Below are 9,892 nucleotides of genomic sequence, written 5' to 3'. Positions count from 1 at the left end.
GCAGAGCGCCCTGAAAGTATGTAAGTATACTGTACTGTGTAAATATGTGAGTGTATGGGAGAAGAGATGTATCTGTGAGTGTAACGATAGGGACAGAGAAAAGAAAGAAAGGGGAGAGAAAGTAGGACAGACAGCAGTGACACACGCCCGCAACTCCCTCCTCTCCTCCCTTCGTTTTCATCTCTCTCCTTCATCTGAGGGGAAAGGAAGGAGGTCACCCACTCCTATGAGCACTCAATCAACCTGCGCCGGTGACCTTGCTCGTCCTGGATACAGCGCCCGCTCCCTGTGTTTGTATCCCTGCCATCCAGCTGCCATTTCTCTGCAGTCGGTGCCAGGTTACAGAGCCAAGAGTACAGAGGTGCCGTTCCGCCAGATGCACACTTCTCTGCTCGGTCAAATCTCAATGGCAGACAGCTCTGTTTTGCGTCTTTGACAAGCGTCATGACCAACATGCCCAGGTTAATTAATTAGTAAGTGGGATCTTCCCTCTCTTTATATGCAATGGTTGTGTAGGCTACTCATGGATAGTGATTTATTCATCATGAAGAGAGGGCTTAGTCAAAGTGAAAAAGAGTGAATGAGCAATATTAAGCATTGTTTGAGGATGCCATTTAAAGAAATCCTGTAAATAACACATCCAGCCATATTCAGTTACCAATAATCTGCTGTAAAGATGACAAAATGTGATGACGGAAAGAAGATATGAATCAAAATTAGTCTTACAGCGAACAATTGTTTACATTTTGAATAGTTCGTCAATCGCCTGATTTATTTACTAATCGTTAGGTACATTTCGTATTAGAAACAAGTCTAAAATAATAAATATTTAATAGATCAGTTTGTAATTATTTCTCTATAAATCAATTGGTCTGCATATTGTTCGAAAATAGTTTAAAATGGCTGAGAACATTTACTGTCGTGTTGATTAATTAATCAACACGACAGTAAATGTTGGAGAGTTGGAGATTCATTTTCTATTGGTCAACTACATTAAATTGTTACTAATTGTTTTAAATTGTCTCTTGACAGAAAATTGTAAAAATACCATATCAAACGTCCTCGTTTTGTAAAAAGAAGTTGCCAGCTTATTATCATAGCAAACTACATTTAAGAGGCTGAATATATAATGAATTTGATAAATAATGTGAACTAATTATTACTAATGTAACTAATTACTGTAATTTACAGTCCTAAACAACATTATCATCTATATTACATTCTAAAATAAGTAAAAGCCAAGAAGAAGATTTTAACATAACACACATGTGGTGTGGCAACAGAATGACATGACAGTTTTAATTTAGAAGAAAGTGTCACCACCAAACTTTGGCAGCATCCCAACACAGCAGGTGGCCAACAACATATTGCAATGTAGGAATCTGCATGACACTGCTATATGAACGATGCATCAGCTCATCTTATCATTTTTACGAGCATCATTCCCATACCGCCAGCAGCAATTTGACTTCATCATGAGTTAAAAAGTGTTTTTCCAATGTAGATAAAGGGAAGGAAGGGCTAACTGAAATAACTGCTGTAACAAAGTCAGACTCGTAATACAAGACAATTATCCGATACTGTACTAACGGAGGATGCAGCTACTTCTAGGGTGCAAATTGACCCACAAGGCCACAGACGGCTCTATCAGCTGTGACAGTCAGATCACATTCCTTTGTTATGTGCTGTCGGACGGGCCTTCCCCTACGGAAAGTTAGTAATAACTGTGGATACAGCTGCAAAGATGGCTCTGATGACCACAGCAAGAATAGGCATGGAAATACAACACATGGCCGAGACAGACGAGGGAGGAGGGAGGATGAAAAAAAAAAAAAAGGTTTTCTGAATGGATGGCAGGCGAGCTAAAGACCCTTGGACTCATGTATTTAGTCCGTTAAGTTTTTGTCAGAGAAAAAGAAAGAGGCCGACAGGGGAAAGGAAAGTTATTGTAATTCATCTTTAAAAGGGCAGATTCCTGGGTGATGTACAGTATGGTGTTCAGAGTGTGTGTGTGTGTGTGTGTGTGTGTGTGTGTGTGTGTTTGTGTATTGTCGAGATGGGCGTGGGAGGTGTAAGCTAGCTAGCAGCAACTCTTATCGCTCCACAGAGCAATGTGGAGACTGAGGATTCTGGGTTCTGCCCTGCTGATCAAAGACACACAGAGGCTGATATACACCCCCCCTTTCTCAGCTCTTTCATACACACACACAGTCAGAATGACAAGCTCAGCAACTAATGTAGGCTAATGCTATGAGCAATCACTCATTACTCAATAAAAGGCAGAGGGAGTGTTGTCAAATATTTGAGACGGACATTTTGAATGAAGAGTACCACCTGTTTCTGCTCGAGTCCTTTTTACTGTGTATCAAAGAGTCATTTCACTGCATCTCACACATTGGACTGAACAGGATAATATGTCATTTTCATGTTCGATTAATATCCTTTTTTGAGTAATCAATCACTTGGTTTAAGTGTCAAAAAATATTGAAAATGGCCATCACAATATCCTTGAGCTCATCTTCTATCTGACCCATGGTCAAACACAGAAATATATCCAATTTACAAAGTTATACAAATTGAGAAAAGCAGCAAAGCCTCACATTGAAGAAGCTGGAACAAGAGAATAATCGATTATCGAAATCATTAGCAAATGATTGTATGTTGCTGGATTAATTGACTATAAAAGCTTTATTTCATGCCCATAGAGGTTTAAATATACATTTGAAATGGGGTCAGACACAGCATCATGCAGAAAGAGGCACTATAGCCCAATGTTCCCTGATGACATTGACTGCAGTGAGAGTTATGTGTTATACAAATGAGTTGTAAGTGTGTAACTCAGACAGCAGCAATTTACACTAGACAGTCTCATCTGTAATTCAGATGCAGGTCTCATCACATTGACTGTGTGGAGTCTGCCTCTACATGACTGCCTGTGTGGGTGTGCATACATATAAGAAGGTGTGAGAGATGGAGTGTGTGGATGTATGTTTTTGTGCAAGTCCTTATATAGTCACGGTTATGCTCCTCAGACTAACAGCATGTCTGCGTGTTAATTCAATAACAGAACAGTGGTGAGTGTATTTACTTCTTTTCCTCACTCTGCTCTGCATTCCCACCTATCCATCTGCTTTATCCTCCCTCCGTCGCCTCCCTCTGTTCTTCTGTAATGCACGTCCGTCTCCTTTTGTTCTCTCTGCACTCACACTTACTGTATCTGCTTCAACCCTATCCCTCTCCTCCTTTTTTTCTCCATTTATCTCTTCTTTAATCCATCACAGCCTCCTCCACCTCCTCCCCCTTTTCTCTCCCCATCTCTGTTCTTGTATGCGAGTGGTGAGTCTGCGGGGTCCTTGTTATCCAGCACCTATCCAGACATCCCTCAGCTGGGAAGCCAGACAGCATGACAAAAAGACGACCAGAGAGGAGGAAAGACTGACAGCTCGGCAGCTATTACAGCAAGACTGACAGGCAGAAGGAAAGAAAAATTCAACTGGACGGGAGTCTTTCCGGAAAGGCAGCACTGAGACACCCAGTCGTGTAGTTTGAGAAGAAGACAGAGAGGCTGTTAGTAAGAGGATACCAAACAGGTAGACAGGCGGATGAAGTCAGGCGAGTAGGAGGCAGACAGGTAGGCAGAGCAGCCAGACAAGCAGGTCGACACAGGCCGGCGCCTAGCAGCCAGCCGAGCTACGAGCTGAGCATCCCAACAGGCCGGAGGGTCAGGAGCTGCACGGCTGATAAACAATGCCTCTGTCTGGGCCTGGCACGCTACTGCAGGCGCTAAATGATGCCTGCACAGAGACAAATAACCCTTAAAGTACAGCATATTCATGAATGTGTGATTTCATTGTAGCTCAACAACTGCTATATAGTAGGAATGTAAAGTATAGGCAATTGATCAAGTTAGTTCATCCACAGAAATCTATTCTGCAACAATTTGAAAATAAAAGGAATCATTTAGGTTTCCCCTTCCTACTATTTAAATGTGAGTCTATGTTTTGTTCTAGCAAAAGTAGTATCTTGTGATTTTTTTGTATCAGCCCTATAAAGATAAAGTGTAAGGTGAGTGAATATATATACTCACAGACAATTTCTTACATTTTCTTAACTAACTGTAACCCCTAAACCTGAAAAAGAAAAATCTTCCTAATTTGAGGTTAAAAAGTATTTGAAAACAGGATGTTAAACCTTCAAAGATGGCACAGTCTTTCCTTCTTACTTTGTATTAGTGGAGACAGTTTGGAGTATGTTTAAAACATATGTATTTCCTCAACTGCACCCTAATAAAAACCATCATGTTACAACAAGAATGTCCGAATAGTATTGCAGTGACACTCAGGAAGTGCTTTTACCAGAGCCAGGCTCATAGCACTGGCTCAGTGTTTCACCATATGGTGAAGATTTAATCCCGGCAAACGCCCTCTGATTTCAATCACTCTGACTCAGCTAAATCTGTTGCCCTTCCTCTGTTCAGCAGATGTGGCAATGGTTTCTTCTAGAACTTTCATAAATATCCTAAATCTTAATTACAGTGCCCCATGTTTTGAAATATAAATACCAATAATCTGGCCCATCAATCAATCAATCAATCAATCAATGTTTATTTATATAGCCCAATATCACAAATGTTACATTTGTCTCAGTGGACTTCACAGTTTGTACAGAATATCAGTATGACAATACGACACCCTCTGTCCTTAGACCCTCACATCGTACAAGGAAAAACATCCAAAAAAGGAAAAACCCCACAGTTTAAATGGGAAAATGGGAGAAACCTCAGGGAGAGCAACAGAGGAGGGATCCCTCTCCCAGGACGGACAGACGTGCAATAGATGCCGTGTGTAAATCGAAAAGATAATACATTTACAACATAGGTAGACCACATTTTTGGAAATGCATGTGTCTATAATAAGAAGATGAATCCACAAGGATGTCAACAATCCTGTGGGAGCCATCAGGGAAGTAGTATGATGAAAGTCAGGCAGGACCACAGTGACAGGTTCAGCCACGACTCGAAATCCAGGACTCAGATCAGGACTCAGGACTCAGGATCAGCCACGACTCAGGATCCCAGCGTAGATAGACACCAAAAAGAAATTTGGGGGAAGCTGGGTTATTCGGAACATGAAAGTACACAGGTACAGACAGAGAGAAGGAAGAAGTAAGGTGTCCCCCGACAGTCTAAGCCTATAGCAGCAAAACTAGGGGCTGAATTTAATCAGCCCTAACTATAAGCTTTATCAAAAAGGAAGGTCTTAAAGGAGAGGTGTCATGGCCATTTCCACTGATCATAATTCCATTGTTGAGGTATACTAAAATAGATTTATACTGTGCATTTTTCCAAACTCACATTGGTTTCTCATACAGCATCTCTGTAAACTACTTGTATTCACTGAATTTCACTGTCTGCCTTTAACGGCTCGTTGTAGCTCCAAAAGCTCCAGCCCCCACCCTCCCTGTGAGCACAGTGTGCTCTGATTGGTCGGGACGTTGTGAATCGCGCTGAGCTCCGTGGAGGTGTTGCTTCCTTGTTTAGGATACATAGCGAAACACAGCCAAATTCATCCTGAGCACACACAAACTCACATCCGAAGTAAAAACAATAAGTGTGGCTTGATATTGAGTAAGAAAAAGGTTGATAAACGCTGTGAGAGTGGGTCTGCAGAGAGAATTTTGACGCAATCCCAACTGTCTGTTATCAGCCTGCAGCCAGGGAGGAGAAATCAGCTGTGAGCTGCCTGCTCCCTGCACACAGATGTGTGTGTGAGGAAGTCCGTGGATCGGTCAATTTGGACCAATCAGCGGGGGCTTAACGTAACGGCTCCGCGGACGTAACGTAACGGCTCTTCGGGATTGGTCCATTTCGTTCCGGGTACCGCTTGACATCATGCCGTACCCGGAACGAAATGGAAGACTCAAATGGCCAGTGACGTATCTCCAACGAGGCGTTTTGGGGAGGTATTTTCTGTGTTAGAGTTTTACTCGCTACAGGGTGTACTTTGAGGGTTTTGACTCTGCACACCGTTTACATGCATACAAACCTTCATAACACACAAGGGGACGGGTAATAACCGGAAAAGCATGACATGGGAGCTTTAAGCGCACTCTTAAAAACGGATAGGGTGTCTGCCGCCCAAACACAAACTAGAAGCTGATTCCACAAAAGTGGAGCTTGATAAGAAAAGGCTCTGGCTCCCATTGTACTTTTAAACAACAACCCTGCATTCTTGGAACGCAATGCCCTAGTAGGACAGTAGGGTATAATGAGTTCTTTAAGGTAAGATGGCGCCTGCCCATTAAGGGCTTTGTAGGCGAGAAGAAGAATTTTAAATTCTATCCTGTGTTCTACTGTATAGGGAGCCAGTGTAAGGCAGCCAAAACTGGAGTAATGTGGTCCCTTTTCCGAACTCTGGTTAGTAGACGTGCTGCAGCATTTTGAATCAGCTGAAGCGACTTAACTGACTTCTTGGTACACCCTGATAATAAAGAGTTACAATAATCCAGCCTTGAAGTAACAAATGCATAGACTAGTTTCTCTGCATCGTTTTTTCAGGCAAGATATGCTTGATTTTTGCTATGATACGTAGATGAAAAAAGGCAGTCCTTGAGATTGATTTTATGTGGGCGTTAAAGGATAAATCCTGATCAAATATAACACCAAGATTCCTTACAGTTTCACTGGAGGCCAAATTAATGCCATCCATAGTTAATATATCTTTAGATAGTTTGTTTCGTAGAGTCTTTGGGCCGAGTACAATAACTTCAGTTTTGGCCGTGTTTAAGGTCATCCACGTTTTTAAGTCCTTGAGGCAGTCTTGAATTTTATTTCGATGATTGGTTTCATCAGGCTTGATGGATAAATATAGTTGAGTATCATCCGCATAACAATGGAAATTGTGACGCGGATGATACTCAACTATATTTAGTTGTGATTCCTTATAATATTGCCTAACGGAAGCATATATAATGTGAACAAAATAGGTCCAAGCACTGAGCCCTGTGGCACTCCATGGCTAACTTTGGTTTGCATGGAAGATTCATCGTTGACACACACAAACTGAGAGCGTTCAGATAGATAGGACCTAAACCAGCCTAAAGCAGTTCCCTTTATGCCAACTAAGTGATCTAGTCTTTGCAATAGGATGTCATGGTCGATAGTATCAAATGCAGCACTGAGATCGAGCAAAAACAAGAATAGAGACAAGTCCTTTGTCTGAGGCTATTAGAAGTAGGGCTGCTCGATTATGGCAAAAATCATAATCTCGATTATTTGGGTCAATAATTGATATCACGATTACTAAAAACGAAACAAAATTTACTTTGAAAACATCCATTTATTGAAAAAGAAAATGTGAACAGTATGTTTTTAACAGTTGATTACCCTGAACTTTAAGTATAATACAACTGAAAACACAATAAAAAAAATTATAATAAAGAAATAATAATAATAATAAAAAATAATCGTTTTATTTCGATTACGTTGTTTTCGTAATCGTTGCAAGCCAAAATCGTAATTGCGATTAAAATACGATTAATTGAGCAGCCCTAATTAGAAGGTGGCTTTAACCAGCGCTGTCTCTGTGCAATGATGTGTTCTAAAACCAGACTGAAAATCTTCAAATAAATCATTGTTTTTTAAGAAATCACACAACTGTTTTGCGACTGCTTTCTCAATCATTTTTGACCCAGGGTTGGACTCGCACATGATTTAGTGTAAAAAGCTAACCTACTTGGAAGAACCGTCAGGAGCATTGCAGCACCCTTAGTTATTTCATTACAAAGTTAAGAAATAGTGTTCTTGGTCAACAGGCTGCTGATACTGCTGCCAGATATTTCTTCAGTCTAAGTGCATTTCTTACTCTATGGTCTGTCACCCAGATCCCTGCACACTGGCTGTCGTCCGACTGGGTCGTGTCACAATGACAGGAAACTACGAAGCTTCTTCTTTGGGAGCAATACAAATGGCTTATAAGAACCCTGGGCAAATAAATGTGTTCACATCCTCACAGCCTAAAAAAAAAACATTAAATACTATCCACCATTTCCAGAAAGTTCAGAGAAGTGCCAAGGGCTCATTAAAAATATCCCGCCAAATGTCTCTGAAGAAAGAAATTCCAAATTAAATAACACTGGCATGAATCAAGCACGGTTGAGGCACATTTTCCAAAAGGGCCTTGTTGATTTCAATGTTTTTCACCAGTGGACTACACATAATGATTCCAATTTACCAGAATTCCTTACCCCCCAAAACAGACAATTTATGTTTTTGTACAAGTGAGCTTTGGCTGTGGTTAGCTAACCACACGCTTCTTCCTGGACTTTTCAACATTCTGGTACAAGATCAATCCAAAATAAATGCACAGGAAACAAATAGACACACTTAAAAGAGAGGGAAAAAGCCATGACCAGAGGTGAGTCACAGAGGAGAAACAGAGCCGGTCTGAACTGGATGTGCAATTTATCACGCACTGCAGGAGGTCATTTAAAGGAGGACGGTGGGGAGCAGAGTCCTATTGATGAAACATCTTGTACTTGCTTTTGTATGAAGGAATGTAAAGTAACAGAGGACTTTGTTTAATGGATTTTCCCCCAATCGAGACCTTATTGCATCCGTTCCTCAATTAGGCTCTTTTTGTCCAAAAGACTGATGCAAATTATTATCAAATAGGCTTCCATACGTTCATTATTTGGTTAAATTCCCCATAGACCCCATGCAGGCTAATGTTAACAAGAATACCCAGGCTCATATATGATAACTTTTGAATTCCTACTTGCAATAATTGCACTGAACTCCAGCATGCACTGACACAATATATATATATCTTTTTGTATACACATTCAAACATATTTATTTTACTCAAACCGATATATTCCTGCACTTTAACTCTATCTGAATATTGAAGTATGAATGCATGTTGTTTGTAAGTTGTCTCCTCCTGAATGTTGTACGTCTCTTGTTTGTTTTTTTGATGGCACCTTAGAAAAAGGAGTAGCTCTACTCATCTCATTGTACCTGTATAATAACAATAAAGGATTCTATTCTATTTTACATTTGTGACGCTTGTGTTATTTATTTAAGATTATATTAGATGAAAAAGGGGTCAGTGATTTTCTTAAACAGCTGGGTACTTTAGCTAACGTTACTCTCACAGGAGATACGTTTGTTGAGGCCTTTTTCAAGCTGCGGATAAATATAGATCTAGTGTGAATAATGGACTCGACAGATTGACTTAATAATATACAGTGGTTATGTTCATTGTTCTGAATCAATAATTCCATAGTGCACAGTTGTGGCGACTTGTTGGTAAGATCCATTAATTCTAGTTTATTATCTTGCATTGTTTAACAATAACAAGATACACAGTACATTTGAACAATTTAAGTTGAATACCAACATCTAGGATGGGAATGTTGCTGCTGCTTCCACATATAATCACAGGAAGGATTAGCGATTTAAGACCGCTCTTTTAGAATATGATGATTGATGATAAAAATGTCTATCCACTACCACAATGTATTTGCTTTGGTCAGCTGTAGGAAGTTAAACTGACCACAGTCCTCCCTCCTGTCTGCTGCGAGGTCTCGTCCTGTACCAGCCTAACAAACCATTATGTTGCCAGATCAAGCAAGACGTTGAATGCTAAATGACTGGCCACACTAGAACCAGATGAAATAACTGGAGGTGATTCACATCGGAGAAATGTGGCACTAAAAAGGCCTGGCGCTGGTTTTCCAAAGTGATCGCAGCACTGGGAAATGCCCCTACTATAAAAGACTACCTGGCTATCAATAAAACTAGATAAAATGGTTGGTCAGCGGACTACAATAACTTATAGTGTACTCCATTTCAGTGAAAACATGAGCTATAAGCAATGAGCTGAACTTGACC

This window comes from Trematomus bernacchii, unplaced genomic scaffold (genome assembly GCF_902827165.1).
Source record: "Trematomus bernacchii unplaced genomic scaffold, fTreBer1.1, whole genome shotgun sequence".
NCBI classification, from domain to species: Eukaryota; Metazoa; Chordata; class Actinopteri; order Perciformes; family Nototheniidae; genus Trematomus; species Trematomus bernacchii.
Note: the sequence above shows the minus strand (reverse complement) of the source record.